This window comes from Terrapene carolina, unplaced genomic scaffold (assembly GCF_002925995.2).
Source record: "Terrapene carolina triunguis isolate 2854851 unplaced genomic scaffold, T_m_triunguis-2.0 Scaffold228, whole genome shotgun sequence".
Classification (NCBI taxonomy): Eukaryota; Metazoa; Chordata; order Testudines; family Emydidae; genus Terrapene; species Terrapene triunguis.
This window is the reverse complement of record NW_020664579.1, coordinates 4,339,677-4,356,945: the sequence shown is the minus strand read 5'-3', so window position 1 is coordinate 4,356,945 and position 17,269 is coordinate 4,339,677. Positions and strand designations below refer to the sequence as shown.

General features: G+C 47.9%; 1 pseudogene; it reads right to left on the bottom strand.

Annotated features, from left to right (window-relative positions):
- Window positions 1–12,819: 12,819 nt before the first annotated feature.
- LOC112124881 lies at window positions 12,820–16,582 on the bottom strand (annotated as a pseudogene).
- Between the last annotated feature and the right edge of the window lie 687 nt (window positions 16,583–17,269).

The window sequence follows — 17,269 nt, the reverse complement described above, 5'->3', positions numbered from 1 at the left end:
CGAGAAATACTGGGAGCATTCAATAAAGAGCTGATCACCCAGCACTGATGTCAATGAATGGGAGTTTAGACACTGACATCAACTGGAGCAGGATTTAGCTCTAGGACCCGGATCTGGCACATTTATACCAGCAAGTAGACACCGATAGCTGCCCAGAGCCTTACTGGTGTGAGTGGGGAATAGGATTCACTCCCGAGTAAACTGCAGGATCATGACCTAAGTGATCCTTGAGCAATAAATGTGCCTTTCTTCTGTCTCATGAGATGTAAAAAAGGAAAGGGAAAGTGTTCTTCTGAAGCGTCCTTTAATTTTGAGAGAGAAATGGAACGAGAAAAAGATGAGGAAGTTTTGTTAAACAAGTTGCAAAGAACGGTGCAGCAGTATAGGAGCCATGCATTCCTACTTTGCTCATCACTGTACTATCTGGGCTTCTTTTAACTCCATGGTGATTTTTAACAGTAGTTCTACACCTTTCAAAAGCCGTCATGAGGTACCAGGCTGGGGGAGGCAACCTCCTTTCTTACACTAGCCTTTATTAAATACAAACCCAGGAATTCCGTGGACCCACGAACAGGAAGATTTTTGTGGGCACCGTGAGGGACTTAAAAAAAAAACTCATGGGTGAAGGAAGAGCTCCACGGTAGTAAAAAAGGGAGCCCAGATCCCTGTCTGAAATGGACAGTATGTCTCAAGTTTTCAAAAAGCTGCCGGTGATTTTGGGTGCTCAGTTGGAGACATCGTCGGCTTGATTTCAGAGATGGTGAGCAGCCCCCGACACCAGCAGAACTCAATGGGAGCTGCAGATAAAAATAAAAGGACTACGGATGTCTCAAGTTGAGAATTTTGGTCCAAATATTTTCGATTTTTTGGCCCCCTAGAGTCTCGAGGCTATTCAGAGGTCAGATTTTGAGCTTCCTTAACCCATGCACAGCAAAGTCTTGTTTTTGCAGAATAAAACTAGAACTGACACCATTAACAAGCCATTTTGAAAACTGTGTCATGGCAATGAAATAATCACATCAGGATCCTGCTAAAAATATGTGATTGCTACAATCACAAACCCTCCAGCTGGGGTCTGCAGCCCTGCAAAACCTTCTGTCAAAGTCATTTAATACTCTGACGCAACTATTTCAGCTGGTATTACAGCATTTGCAAATGTGGATCCAGTATTAACCAGGGTGCCTTTACTTCTGTGCAACTGTCCATTTTTCTTGCTGATTTATTGCAACATACTCCTGTCCAACACACGCAGTGGCTATGAGAGGTCAGTGCACACAGTGAGTGTTGAGTATGCACTAGGAATCCATGCAGATAAGGATAACACTTTTCAAGTATACAGCATCTCTGATCTGAAGAACTCAAAGCTCTTTACCCTCACAGCAACCCTGGGAGGTAGCTATAAATAGTCCCACTTCCCAGGTGAGGCACAGAGATTAAGCAGCTTGCTCAAGGTGGCACAAAGAGTCAGTGGCAGAGATGGATGTAAAAGAACCCAGGAGACCTGACTCCCGGTGCAGATTGGATAGGAAAAATTTGCCCTTTGTTTGTAAGTGTTACGGCACACAGCCAGCTCCTCAAAGATATTGAAGTGACAAACTCTCCGAGCTGCTCTGTATTTGGACAGGAGTTAGGAGTTGATTTCAGTGGGAGTTAGGAACCTCAATATCTTTGAGGGTCTGGGCCAATGCCCATGACATGAATGGTTGAGATACAAACAAGGGCTCAATACTGCAACCACGCAATGCACTCAATGCACAGAACACCGACTGAACTCAAACACACCCGTAAGGTGACGGGGCTGCAAGTTAGAGCTCTTTAGAGAATTTGAAGATTTGGGGTACAGACAACTGAAAGCTAGAGAGGTTTAGCCAGAAGATTCCAGGTGTGTGGGTGATGAAGTCTTCTGGGAGTGAAGCCATTACACCCCAGCTCACTCTGTTTGAGATCACCAGCATCCCAGAAGCTCCATCCACAATTAAATGGAACCCTTTGTTTGCCTTACCCAGGTTAAATAATGAGCTACAAAGGTCAGGGTTTAAATTTAAAAAAAAAGAGAAAGTGGGGGGGAAAGTGGAAAATTAAAAAAAAAAGAGAGAGTGGAAAATATTTCCCAAGAGGAGAGAAACGTCACTGAATCACATAACCCACTGTGGGGCAAAGCGGAGGAAGGTGCCCTCTTCTTACAGTGTCTTCTCTGCCCATCATGCCATGATGGAGGTTTAAGGCTTTGGTTTAAACCACACACAGTCCCTTCAGGAGGTCAATACAACAAGCATCATTTATCTATTAAGCACCCGGTCCTGTAACGCCCATTAACTTCAGGATTGGGCCCTGCTTTCACAAAAAACACCTGGAGAAGCAGCTAATGGTATGTTTATGTTTCAATGTATGTAATTCTTTCAAGAAAAAGAAGGTGACCAATGCCCAAGAAGGAAGTTGCCAGGGCGGATTTTGACAGTTCATTGCAATAGTACCACAATAAATAAATCGGATTGCCGTTAGCTACCCAGCAAATTTCCAACTCAACATTAATTAAGGAGCAACCTTGCTCAAATCAATGGGAGTTCAGTGTCTAACTCCCTTGGGCACTTTGGAAAGCGTCACTAGGTGCCTATCTGCATCTTCAGGCACCTAAATACCTTAACCACCTGGCCCCTCGGCAATGACCCGGGCCAGATCCTCAAGTGGTGTGAATTAGCATCCTTCCATTGAAGTCAATGGAGATATGCCAGTTTATATAGGTGGAGGATCTGACCCCCTCTCCAAAAAAAAAAAAGCACAGAATCACAGAAACGTAGAGCTGGAAGGGGTCTCAAGAGGTTGTTTAATCCATATCATATTTTTTTAATAAGTCAGGTAGTCGGGGTACTATGCAACCAATGAAAGAATAATCCTCATGATAAACAGCACTCATTCAATGAGTGGGGCTAATGGAAAAGTGGGTTAATGGAAAAGCAGGCACTTACCTTGGTGTGTCTCTTGACTGGACTACAGCATCGCTCTTTAACTTCTAGTCATCCTCCAGCGTGAAAAAGTCCTTTGCAGGGTGTGTGTTGAGGAACATAAGCCCGTCTTGATAAGTTTTAATTCTTAAAACACACACCGAGAGAAACCCCAATTCTTCTTGGCTCTGTCAGTTGACTGCTGTTAGTGGTTTCCTGCCGAGAGCAGCTGAATGACAAATCTAGCTGGTTTGTGACACTTATAGTAATCGGGGGCTGGTAGCACCACTGCACCGCACACCCCGAGCTAATGTTAGAACAGTGACCGGCTCATTAGTGCTCTCCCCCCCCCCCCCGTGCAAAGACTCACCAGGCTATATGAAAAGCAGTGCCCGGGTGCAGATAGTGCCTGGTCCCCCTCTAATGCACACTGATGCAATTCGAATGTAACTCCGCTCAAGGGTGTCAAATAGGTGTATCAATGAGAGAAGAATCAAACCTTGAAATTTTTCGGCTTGGTGCCTTCAGGATTCTACATAATGGCTCACAAGTAAGTGCCCTCTGGCCAGCCAGAGGGGGAATGAGCTATGTACTGGGTAAACTGAACATGAGAGAGGATTTACCTCTGGCCAGATTCCAGTGCGAATGATTATACATCCTGCCTAACTAAAATTCCCCCTGTGTATTCATCTCGGTTATTGCACTGTTTTCTAGTTCACTTTCTGTTTGGGACTGTGGTGCAGCTGACGTGCGTGCTTAAATAACAGTTATGTTCCATGCCAGAGCTGGCTGCATTTCAGAGATGGGGGAAGGATTAGACTGAGAGACAGGAGAGCAGTTGGGGATGGAAGGTGCAGAAGGTGGTAATTCATGCTGCCCGGTCTCTCCCTATCGATGGGGCATGTGAGGATTTGCATTTGTCACGTGAGCTTTCCTAATTGTACAATTAGGCCCTGATATTGCCATCAGCTTTGTATGGGCAGAGTCAGTGCCCCCTCCTGGAGCTCTATGGAAGTCAACAGTGTTGTGCTGGTACAAGAGTGTGTCCACACAGAGATCATAGCAGCACTGGGGCCCTTAGTGTGTGGTACTTCTGGGGGTGTTATTGCTATGAATGGAGCTGAATGCCGAGACTATTGTATATCTAGGGCTGTGTAGTTCCGTATTTTTCTGGACACTTCAACCCAACCAGCTTCATTGAGGTTTCAAACCCAGAAACCCACCTCTATTGACAAGAGCTGGGCAAAGAATTGATTTTTTCAGTTCACTGGCAATGCTGAAAAATTGGGAGGTGCGGGGGAGGAAGGGGGATTCATTTCTGGTCAAACGAAACATCTGATTTTGAGTCATTTAAGTTATCCAAGTTTTTTTAAATAAAATCAGTATCGAACTCAAGAGTCATTTTGAATGGAAAAATTGAAATGTTTTATTTAGAAAATGTCAAAACGAAACATTGAAATCGTTTCAAACATTGAATTTGGTTTTGGTTTTTACGGACCTAAACACTTTGCCAGAAGTGACATGAATTTGTGAAACAGTTAAATTGTCCCAAATCTGAATTTCTAACAGGAAGAATTTGCAGTTGAAAAATTTCACTCAGCTCTACAGCTGACCCCAGTTTTCATCGGATCCAGACGGTACCTTTCCCCCCTCTCGCCCGGGGCATGAGCCAAAACCCAGCAAAGCCAGGGAATCTTTCCACTGACTTTAATGGCTTTTAAATGGGGCGTGGATGAAGGCAAGCTGGCTGGAGCTTCATCAGCCGAGACAGAGATGATGCCGATGGAGGCCATGATGAATTCTTTCAGCTCCCTCCTTTCGTTAAAGGAGTTTGCTGTCTAGGAGCATGGTTTGGGCCTCTTTCTGCCCCTGCAAACCCAGGTAGCAATGCTGGCTAAGAACACGCCTTCTCCTGGCTAAACACAGAAGGGAGAAGCGACAGAGTCCTGTGGCACCTTATAGACTAACAGACATGGCCTGTCTGGAATGCTGACGCCTACCAAGTCACCGGGGCACAACCCTGACCCATATCAGGAGACTGGGGCCAGTCTCTTAGAAGCACTTGTGCGTGTCACATGACCTCCTTCCTACACTCTCCTTTGGTCACCTCAATGCTGGATCATTGTATTGTCCTCTAGTTAGGGCTCCCCATGGAGACCCCTCCCACCCAGGACAAGGCAGCCCTGAGTGAACCTGCTACGCTTGTGCTCCCGACTGCTCTGCTGATTGTAATTCAGAGGATTGATGTTAATTCAGAAAGCCATATATGCCCTGAAACCTGGCTACTGTGGGGAATGCAGCCATGAAAATGTGGTGGAGATGTTCTGTTTTCTTTGATCTGTTCCTTTAAAAGCAAGAAGCTCTCCCCGCTCTTTGGGGGCTAGGGCCATTCGTGGTGGACGGCCCCCAGCTCCCCAGATTTATTGCTGTATTAGAAGTGGTTTGTGAGAGGAGGAGCGTATTGACATTTAAGCACAAGGCAATCCAGTCTGAGAGGCTGTTCAGCAACCCCCACACCACTGATAAAGTATCAGACGGAAGCTGAAGAGGATTGAGATAAAAGAACTCAGCAAGAGACACTATGGTCCTGCCCTAAACTAAATGGATGAAATCCAGCTAGTCACTAACCCCATTGAGCTCAGTGATGTTATACCAGGGACATGACCCTGCATAGTACAGTCGTGGAACATTGGGCAACCTTGTATTTTGGATTGTGATGACAATTTATTATCCCTCTGTCAATGGGGAAACTGTGGCACGGAGGGGATAAGTGACTTGCCCAAGCCCACACAGCTAGTCAGTGGCAGTCATGGGACACAGCACTCCTAACTCCCTGCTCTGTGTTCTAACCTTTGAACTGCTCCCGCCCTTACGATCCTTCTTGGTCTGGAATCAGACTGGCCACTTTTTTTTTTTTTAATTTCCAAAGCCTAAATCACAGCATCTCGCCCTGCCCACCATCCCTCTCTATCCTATAACATAGATGGGCTGAAATTATTTTCCCATACCGCTTTCGTCTCATTTTCACAAGGGATCTGATGGAAGCCCCCTGGCTGGAGTCATTAACTAGACACGCTATTAAATATTGATATGAGCTGAATGAAAGCTGTGCTCGGTTGGGTTAAAGAGGGATAGCTCAGTGGTTTGAGTATTGGCCTGCTAAACCCAGGGTTGTGAGTTCAATCCTTGAGGGGGCCACTTAGGGATCTGGGGCAAAATCAGTACTTGGTCCTGCTAGTGAAGGCAGGGGACTGGACTTGATGACATTTCAAGGTCCCTTCCAGTTCTAGGAGATAGGATATCTCCAAAGCTTGTTTTGTTTTGGGTGGGACTGTGAGAGAACACACAGATATTAAGGTCATTGAAAGAACAGAGAGAGAGAGAGAGGAAGGCCAGGTCTACACTATAAACGTACATTGATCTAACTACGTCATTCAGGGGTGGGAAAAATCCTCCTTCCTGAGCCACACGGTTACACCGATCTAACCTCCAGTGTAGACAGTGCTAGGTCAACGGGACAGCTTCTCCCATCAACTTAGCTACTGCCTCTCGTGGAGGTGGATTACCTACACCGACGGGAGAAGCTCTCCCACTGGCATAGTAGCGTCTTCACTGAAGTGCTACAGCAGCACAGCTGCATCGGTGCAGGGTTTTAAGCATAGGCGTGGGAGCCAGAGGTGCGGGGTGCGGGGGGCTGCAGCACCCCCAGGTTTTACATGGGGCCCCGCACCCGGGGTCCCGGCTGCCTGCCCCGCGCCCAGGGCTCCACTTCTGGCCTTGCACCCAGGGCTCTGCCCCAGCTGTGGCCCCAGCCTCAGCCTCCTTACCTCTATCCACATCCCCCCCGCCCCCCGGACCCACGGCCCTGCTTCTGCCCCAGCTCTAGGGGACAACAGGGAAGCGGACAGGAATAAGGGGGGCTGTAGCTCCCCCACTATAAAAAGTGTTCCGGCGCCCCAGGTTTTAAGTGTAGACCTGCCCGAAGAAAAGCAAGCAAAGCCAAGCAGGGGCCTGTAACCACAGTGTGGCTGAGCCTGGAAGAAAAACCTAGAGAGCTTTTGGATCTGTTGTTGGCTAAAAGGATTTGAGTGGCTGTTCCTTTTTGTTCTTGGTTCCTTCTGCATTCAGAGACACAGGACTTTGCAAAGGAAACAAGACCGTATGAAAGAAATACCTGGCTCCGACCAATTTCTACCCCCAACTGGGACACCCACACAGCCCCAAACGCTGACTAGCCACTTAGGTCAAATAGGGGCATCATTGGTGCTTGCTGTGGGATTTAGTTTCCAAGGAGAGGGCATGTGAGTGAGGATTCCTGGTGGACCAAGATGGAACAAACAGTGGAGGTGCCCGAAGAAACCCAAAGTAGCCAGCAGGCTTTAAAGCAGGAGCTGGAGACTTTGCAAAAGGATTTAAGCCAAACCTAGAACAAGAGCTGGAGGTTTCCCGGAAAGGCCTCAGGGACGTCCAGGCTGAGATGTGATCCCTGTTGGAGCAGCAACTACAAAGTGCCCGGAAAGACTGGGAAACCCCACTGCAGCACAGCTAGACTGGAAGGGTAAAATGGACTGATGAGGTGACCAGCAATCGGACTGCCATACACCAGAGGTTTTTCCACCAAATAATGCAGATCAAACACATTTTAGCCAATCTGGAACTTGCCAACTGCAGCGAGATGCAGCAAGGACTTATGAAGCTAAAACCTCAGCTACAGAAGGAAATCAAAGGGTCACTGCCCACGGTGGAAAGCAGCCATCTGGATAAGGAATTGAGAGAGAGCCAGAGGACTTGGGTAAGATGGGACACTTACAACAGTTTTCTAGGGGCCCAGAGGGAAGAGGTCGGGCTGTCCCAACTCAAATAATATAAAAGCATTGAGAGAAAAACTCCCTTTGTCTCAGTTCAAAATTATAACCAGCTAAGGGTATGTCTACACTTAAAACACTACAGTGGCACAGCTGCCCTGCTGTAGCGCTTAAGTGAAGACACAACCAACAGCAACGGGGCAGGTTACCTACACTGACAGGAGAACTCCTCCCATTGCTGTAGGTGTAGAACTTGAATCCTTTCTTGCAGCAGTGCACCAGAAGAGGAAGGAGCTGCGAGTGAGGAAGGTGGAAGCTGATCACTATGAGTCCTGTAAGTACAGCTCCATGTCCAATATGTGTGATGAAAGAATGGATTCTAATCTGGTCCGTGACTGTACTGAACGATTGGCACCAATGATAAATGTGGTTTGTACAACAAGGGAAATTGGCAATAATGCAAAAATTAAAGGAAAAAGTTCAATTCAATCATAGCAATATAGGACTGGAAGGGACCTCGATAGCTCATCTAGTCCAGTCCACTGCACTGAGGCAGAACTTATTATCTAGACCATCCCTGACAGGTGTTTGTCTAACCTATTCCTAAAACCTCCAGTGATGGAAATTCCACAACCTCCCTACGGAATTTGTTCCAGTGCTTAACGGCCTTTACAGTTAGCAAGTTTTTCCTAATGTCTAATCTAAATCTCCCTTATTGCAATTTAAGCCCATTACTTCTTGTGATGTTCTCAGCGAATAAGGAGAACAATTTATCTCCCTCCTTTTTATAACAACCTTTTACATACTTGAAGACTGTTGTCAAGTTACCCCTCAGCCTTCTGTTCTCCACACTAAACAAACCCAGTTTTTTCAATCCTCCCTCATAGGTCATGTTTTCTAGACCTTTAATCATGTTCGTTGCTCTTCTCTGGATTGTCTCCAATTTGTCCACATCTTTCCAGAAGTGTAGCACCCAGAACTGGACACCATACTCAAAGTTGAGGCCTTATCAGCGATGAGTAGAGTGGAAGAATTATGTTTTGTGTTTTGCTTACAACAATCCTGCTAACACATCTTAAAAGGATGTTTGGGGTCTTTTTGCAACAGTGTTACATTGTTGATGTGTGATGCACTATAACCCCCAGTTCCTTTTCTGCTGGTACTATGAAAAAATTGGATGATTGTTATAAATTTAAGGCAGGCCAAGAGATACTGTTGCAAGCACCTAGCGAAAGCGTCTCTCCCAGTTCAGAAAATGGGGCGGGGGAACCCCAAGCTGAGCAGGAAAAAAATTGGATGTACAAGTGTCAGTCCCACAGTTTTGTTTAGATCTGGGTGATTACACAACCGTACTGGGAGTCTGGCTATTGAGTGTGTATCAGGATCTGCGTTGGGTGACATGGGCTCAAACATGACAGTTATTAGACTGGACATGCTAAAAAGGCTAAGGAATAGTGAATCCAAAACTGAGCCACCTCATTGACTCAAATGAAAATAGTGACTAGGGGAAGGGCGTCTGTCCAAAGACTGGAACAACTGAGTTTCAAGATTGCACCTCTGAAATGTGAGCAAGACATCTGGGTGGCTGAAACAGTGGATGAACTAATAATTGGCTTGGATTTCATGAGGGCCAATAACTGTGCAATCAATGTCAGGAAAAATGTCTGACAAAATCAGTCTGTGGAAATTCCCTTTAAAGACATGGCCCAAGCAAGATGAATGGTTTGTAGGCAATTGGTTTGCAGTGAGGAAATTGTCCTGCCCCTGCAGGTAGAAACCATTATAACCATTATGTTGTGGTAGCTTTCCAGCAAGGGACAGCTCGGGAGTGGTTGAAACTAGTCCGAGACTCAGGCACTCAGGGGAACCTTAGTTGCTAGCGCTCTTGTGGATCTGAAAGGAGAACTGATCGCTGTTCATCTGCAGAACCTTTCTGACAAGCAGAGAATAGTAAAAAAAAAGTGTGTGTGGGGGGGAGGGCTGCTGTTGCAAAATGCGAATTAGCGGATCAGTTAAATATCAGTCTAGCAGAAAACTACAAGAGGAAAGATTGAGCGGGAGGAAGATGAGCTCCCAGAGTTTCTATTGGTCTTCTGGTGCAATGCTGTACTCTTAAATGGGGAACAGCAGACCAGCCTGAGACACTTTCTGGTTAGCAATCAGGAGTTGTTTTCCTGATCTAACAGAGTCATAGGCTGTACTGCACTGGTCCAGCAGTCGGCTGATCCTGGGGCAAGCCAACCTGACCAGTTGCCAGTAGCAAACAGGGAAGAGGCACTATCGGCCATTGAGGAAATGTATCAGGAAGGCGTAACTCAGCCTTCAACCAGCCCTTGATTCTCACCCAGAGCTCTGGCCAAGAGAAGGGACGGCAGCTTCAGGTTCTGTGGGAACTATAGAACATTAAATGAAGGCACCTCAATGATTATTGTCCATTACCACAAATAGATGATACCCTGGATGCTGTAGTAGGTTTAATCTGGTTTTCCACACTGGATCTTAAAAGTGGGTATTGGCAAGTGGACGTGAAAAACCTGCTTTCACAAGAGGACCGGGCTTGGGGCAGTTTAAGAGCTGTCTTCTGGCTTGTGCAATGCACCAGCCACGTTTGAGAGACGAATGGAGAGGGCCTGATATGCAGTGCCCCTCTCAGCCTGGCTGTTACGCCTAGATGATATCCTGGTGCATTTGCTAAACTAGTTGAGCAGGAACTAAAAAAATGTACAAATGGTCAGTGGTAAACTGAAGGTGGCCACTTTGAAACTGAACCCAAAGAATTGTGAGTCATTCCAAAAAGAGGTATCTATCCGAGTACAAAATATACCCCCTACTCCTCATGTTCGGGCTCTAGCTAAGGACCCCAGCAAGCCTCTCGTATGGAGTTCTTGAAGAGGGACTTGGACTATGGAGAAACCCTTCCATGAAAAGTGGGAAAAGTTCAGCGTTTTGCTAGGGAAAATGTGAGGATAGCCTCCGATACCATGTAGAGACTCAAGGGTAGCCAAGAGTACTGACCCTCCAAGCTGCATACGACAATCTTCTGACATTCGAGAGTCGGGGCGTGCCTGCCGGGGATTCAGCTCTGCTTCTATTGGAGCCCCAAGCACCTGCAGGCCCCCCTCGTGGGGCTGAAGCTCCGAGACCCCTCTCCCCTCTGGGCAGAATCCGGAGGCAACATGGGGGGGGGCACATGGGGTCATATACCCCCACCCCGATTTTTGCCAGGGTTTGCTGGCCCCACTCAGTCACATGGTGCTGCAGGGCCCCCTCCCTGCATGGCAGCTGCTGGAGCCGGCAAGCTGGGAGCTGCGGCTGTGGGGAGAGGCAGTGGCAAACAGCTGGGAGCTGTGGCACTGACACCACTTAGAGAGAGTTAAATGAGTCTGCTCTACAGCCTTAGCTAGCAGCCATGGTAGCGTCTCATGCACTAAGCTCCAGAGCTCCCAGGTTTGATCCCACCCACTGTCTGTCAGTGTTACATTAACACCTGGGAGCTGCAGGAAGGGGCTGCTGAGGGTAAAGGAGGTGTGCCTGAGGGGGCGGGACTCAAGCTGTTGGGGGGGGGGGGACCTTTAAATTTGTGGGCCGCCCCCCCCCCCCCCAGCAGGCACCAGTTGTCTCTGGCAGACACCCTCAGTCCCACCCTCCTGCGGCAGGGCAGAAACCCAGAGCTCCCCCCACAAGTCTGGTAAGTGGTCAAGGTGGGGGAGCTCTGCAAGCCGCACTTTCTCTGTAAAAGAGCTACATGCAGCTCACGAGCTGCAGTTTGGCCACCCCTGCTCTATGACATACAGTCAGGACAGGAAATGTTTAAAAGCGGGGACCTGGTCTGGTTCCACAGTCCTAGGAGGGAAGGAGCCCTAAGTTGTGTATACCTTGGGAGGGACGCTACTCAGCAGTGACTCGACTAAACGAAGTGGTGTACAGGACACAGTTGGGTCCCAGGACTAAACCCTGAGTTATCTGACAGACCTTCTAAGACAATATCAGGGGGATACGATTGCAGCCTGGCTGCCCCCCAAAGCTGAGACTGTAACTGTGGATGCTGAGGCTAGGGTGACCAGACAGCAAATGTGAAAAATCGGGACAGGGGATGGGGGGTAATAGGAGCCTATATAAGAAAAAGACCCCAAAATCGGGACTGTCCTTATAAAATCGGGACATCTGGTCACCCTAGCTGAGGCTGAGAAAGTTGTGACAGCAATGAGCCCTTCTCCCCCCCACCCCCATTTGAACAGAATGGGCAGTAGCTGGCTCAGCCAGCAAATTCCACAGAAACAATAGGCATTCCTCAGGGGCTGTCTGAAAGGGGCCCTTCTCTTGCAGATAAAAGGAAACGGCAAAGACAAGCCTCAAAGAAAATTGGGGCGGGAATAAAATGATTTGGGTTGGGCTTTTTTTCTAAGTCAATCAGTTGAATTGTATTTAAAACTGGGGAGTAGTTACAAACCTTACCAGTGACTGCGCCATCTAGTGGCCTGTTTTACAACTAACAATACGCTCATGCTATTAAAAAGCTTTCCAGTTAAAATCGTAGACTATTATAGGTCAGAGTACAGCAGAGAAACACAATTGTGTTTTGTTTAAAATAATACCTGTAAAAAAGTGAACAGCTCTGAGTATCAGCCTCAGTCTTAACCCAGGAGCTTGCAGGAATTAGGACGACGAGAAGCTTGGGGTTGCTGAAATCTACCGCTTGCTGACTGATAAGTGGAATTAACTAAACTTTAAAGGAAACTCAACTATCTCCCCTGATGATAACTGGCAACATGAGGTATACAGAGTGAAGGTCGATGGGGAAGACAATACTTTTTAAAACAATGAACACGAATGTAGAAAGATCTGTACTTTTTTTCTTCTTCCATGTTCTATTTTTCTGTGTTTCTATTTTCTCCCAAACTTGTAACCATGTTTTGGGTGTATACAATGCTACATAATCTCAAAACATGGGATCCTTTGCAGCATTACAGTCCTGGTCAGCATCTCAGGTCTTTGGTCTGTGAAAAATATTGTCAAGATCAGCTTTTGTGCGTTCCTAAAGTCCTTATTTTCCATTCAAGTTTATTTGAAGACTAAAACTCTAGTTTTAATCTGTATTCTTTGTCTTGCAAAGTCCTGCTCACTAGTTCAATTCTTCTTTTAGTAAACTGGCTTGTTCAGTGCTTTTGTATGCTTTACATTCTTCAGGAAAAAGTGGGAAAGGAAAAGCTTCAAACCTTCACACTACATTCCTAATTTTGGGTTGCCAGTTAACCTTCCAAAAATGATAGTAAGCTCTTCCAAGTCTGTTTTTATTAATAGCATATACAACACTAGCTGCAAGAAGCAGACTTTGGATTTATCTAGTTCACTGAATTCAACTACAATTGGGCTCGGTGCATTAGCACCCAGGACCTTGAAGACCGATCGGGAGAGTGATTTTGTCTTTAGCAAGTGGGCCAAGAGAGAATCCAGGTTAAAGAAATTGGTAGCCAACAGGTTTCCCAAATCTTGGATGTTGTCCCACATATTGAACTGGAATGTCATCTGAAATCTTCTATCATATTCACAAGACTTGTTAGCCTAATATGCATAAAAGAGGTTATATGTCTTCTCCTGTAGGCAGCAGTCTATGAGAACATGAACCGTCTCTCTCTCTTGCTGATCTTTAAGTCCAAGCTTCAAAAGTTTTTCAAATGCATCCAACAAGTCCTCACTACTCATGAAGACACAAAAAATATTTCTCCTCATGTCCGTGTTCATTCTCTGCTTACGAGCAAGCTCCAGGATCTTTGAACTCATCTTTCCTACAGGCAGTTTGTGCTGAGTCTTGCTGTTGGTACTACCAGTCATTGGTACTCCTAGGATGACCCTACGATCCACTAACGGCCAACCCAGTCAGCATTGAGGGGAGATTCCAATGACACTATGGTGGATCCGTGTTCTCTGCAGCTTGTCCAGCTTCTCAACTGGCTCAAAGTCGTAACCTGGGATTTTCTGCATATCATTGTTTTTTAGTGCCAGCATAGTAGTATAAAGTGAACCCTAGACTGGTCCTGAAATTTCTTCCCCACAGCATGTGCTTTGTTCTGGGCCAGCTCCTTCAGGGCCAACGCATTATCTTTTCTCAAGGAAAAACTCACGTTTTCTAGGAGGAGCAGAATCAGTTCAAAACCCTGTTCTGTAAAACTGCTAACGAGCGTCTTCAGAATATTAGAGATCAGCAGCAAACGCACTACGTGAAACTTATACAGACGGCCAATCAAGGCAAACAGGTTATCCTGCTCTTTCCTTTCAGCATCACTTTGATAGAATTCATCAAATTTCCTTACCACCGCTTCCAAAAAGTGAGCACCAGCCTCAGTTCCCACGGGATGATGAAGAATGCTGTCCCAAATGACACGCGCCATCATCCATCTAGCTAGCAGGCATCATGACTGCAGTAACACAAGCCTTCGTAAGAACATCTGTTAGCATTTATTCCTGTCCTTGCTACTGTTAGTCATGTATATCTCTTCCAACGGTCCACTTATGGAGGTCAAATTTGGTTCACTCAACCTGCTAATTAGACCTTTCACTGTTTTCTTCAGTCTTCCCAGTTCTTCCTTCTTCTTTTCATCCACTGTCTCATCAGCTGTTCTCACTGGAGGGGGAACATACTCTGGAGCCCTATGGCAAAGCTCGTCTCCTCCTTGGAGGTCTTGGCTTTGTTGGGTTTATATGTGCCACCAACCTCTGGGGACATGGAACGATTTCTGCTTCCTTTCCTCTCATGCTCCCAGTTCCTTTCTACATCTGCCTCCTCTGAGGTTTCTAAAGTGTCTTCTATCCTCACCTCCTCATCCCTAACTCCCCCTCCTCATCTTCCTCCTCCCCATCTAGCTCCCCCTCCTCCTCCTCATCTAGTGACTCCATATCGATATCTTCCTTATCATCTTCTTCCCCTCATTCAGCTCTAGGTGCCCCTCATCTGCATCCTTTCCTCTTTGGATCCAGATCCTCCTTGCTGCTCTCCTCATAGAGGCTGGAGAGGGATGGTCTCAGGCCCCAGGGCTTCCAGCCCAGCCCATTCTGGGTGAAGCTCTGCAGCACGGAGGAGATGCCCTCCTCTTCCTGCGCTTGCTGAGCCCCAGACACCGCTCCAGCTGCCGGATCCCCTTCTCCACGTTGGCCACCAGCAAGGCCTGTTTCTGTACAGAGGCCGCGGCAGAGGCGCCGGGTCCCTGCTGGAAGAGTCACTTAGCTGTCTCCTGGGGGAGCTGCCAGTGCTGGTCTCCAGGGGGTGATGAGGCCAGAACTGCAGCAGAGCAGGGGCATCTCCCTGGGCCCCTATCTGGGCCCTCTGGCTACTCACTCCAGCTAGCCCCTGCCTTGCCCAGCTCCTAGTGGTGCAGGCAGCAGTGGCAGCTCCACTTGAGCCTGCACTTTTCCTTCCTCAGCTGGCAGTGGCTCTTCCTGCCCCGGCCCCCTGTGGGCTGGGCTCCCGGCCCCCCAGGGGAGGAGGAGGGTGGCTCCCAGCCGCCTGCACGAACTCCTGCACCACCAGCCACAGCTTCTGCAGCTGCCTGCTCCCACCACGGCCTCCCCGGACCCCCTGCTGCCCGCATCCTGCTCCCCACAGTGGGGCCACAGTGATGCTGCACACCACCTGGGCGCCACCATCTTGGGTTGGTGATGTGAAGACATCTGGGCAGTTGTAAAGTTATTTCTATAGGGGATGGGTTACTGAGTGTCACCATTTTCAGGCCTCCTCTGGATGATGAATGAAGCTGAGGTGAGGGAGTGTTTTTATGGGCTGGGTTAGATTAGATTTCAGAGGTGAGAACTCGCCCTTCAGTTAACATTCCTGCAAACATAAGCCCCACCTAAAACAAAAGGTGTGTGTGTGTGTGTGAACTGGCCCAGGAGCTTTTGGGCTGAGTACTGTCATGTTTTGGGTGTGGGAGCGTGAGCAAACCCACATACTGAGGTGACAGACGAGAACAGAGAGAGGCAGTGGAAAAGAGGTAAGAAAAAGCCAAGCAGGAGCCTGTTACCATAAAGAGCTTGGCCGGGTCTACACTACACACTTACTTTGGTATAACTACGTCGCTCAGAGGTGGGAAAAATCCACACCCCTGAGCAACGCAGTTATACCGACCTTAACTCCTCATGTAGAGAGAGGGAGAGCTTCTCCTGCCGATATAGCTACTGCCTAAGCCAATGGGAGTGTTCTCTCCCGTCGGCTTAGAGCATCTTCATCAGAGCGCTATATTGGTGCAGTTGCATTGGTGCAGCTGTGCGGATGCAGCATTTGCAGTGTTGACCCGCCCTGTGTCTACGCTGCAGTGGCTGGCCCACGTCAGCTGATGAGGGCTTCCAGGGCTCAGGCTGCAGGGCTATCCAACCGCAGTGTGGACATCCGGGGTCAGGCTGGAGCCCAGGCTCTAGGACCCCGCGAGGGAGCCCGCACATCTACACTGCAGTTTTATAGCCCCACAGTCTGATCCCTGGGAGCCCGTGTCAGTTGACACAGACCAGCCAGGGGAGTTTTAGTGCAGTGTAGACACACCCTGCGTGACTCTGGAAAAAACTAGAGAGAGCTTTCAAGTCTGGTGTTGACTAAATGGGTTTAGTGGGGCTGGTAAGTTGGTTCCTTCTGTGGTCAGAGACACAGGACTTTGTACATTCTTTGTAACTACACAAGGTTGCATCCAAGAAATACTTGGCTACCACCAGTTTCTACTCCCAACCAGAACATTCACAGATCCCCAGATTCAGCCTTTTCAAGCACCAGGCAGCTAGCCAGCCTGTAAGGTAAAGAAATGAGTACAGTTCACACCACCCCCTCCTACTCACTATTGCCACATAGGCCATGCTGTCCCTGGGAACTAAGTACATTGCTCCCGAGACTCATGCAGTGAATCCTGGTTCTCCGCTGCCTTCCCCTCCTGCAGTCACTGCAGTGCCAAGTGGGTATGGAAAGCAACCCAGCCACCCACTTTGCATTCGTTTGGTGCAGGGGTCAGTGACAGCACAAGGATGGGGGGCAGTGGAGAACTGTGCCTAGTCTGCCTCCGCTGGCATTGGGAGGGAACCTCTTTAGGTTCATCTCTAAATTGGCTCTGCTGGGGGCCTTTGTAGCAATCCTGAATCCAACTCACAAAGCTCTCTAAGGGCTTCATCCTGCTCCCAACAGCAAAAGTCCCCCAGACTCCAGTGGAGACGTGGGCAGGCCCTGAGGTTTCCGAGTATTTGAGAGGTGACACACCAGCTTCATATGCCTTTACAGCTCTCCACTGGATGCCCTGTATTTAGAATGAATGAAATCGCACATCTCCCTCACCTGATTTGTTCCCAGGGAATTATAGTTACCAGCGAGTGTCTTTGCTTTGTAGGACCCCTGCTAGAACCTCCCACCGTCCCACATCTCCAGGGATGGCAGAGCCCTTACGGCCTCTGTCAGTGATTCCAGTTCCACAGACGCCTCGGCTGTATCGTACAGGCACTCAGCTATTGGGAGGTGACACAGGCAGATGATATAGATATATATTCCCTTCGCTA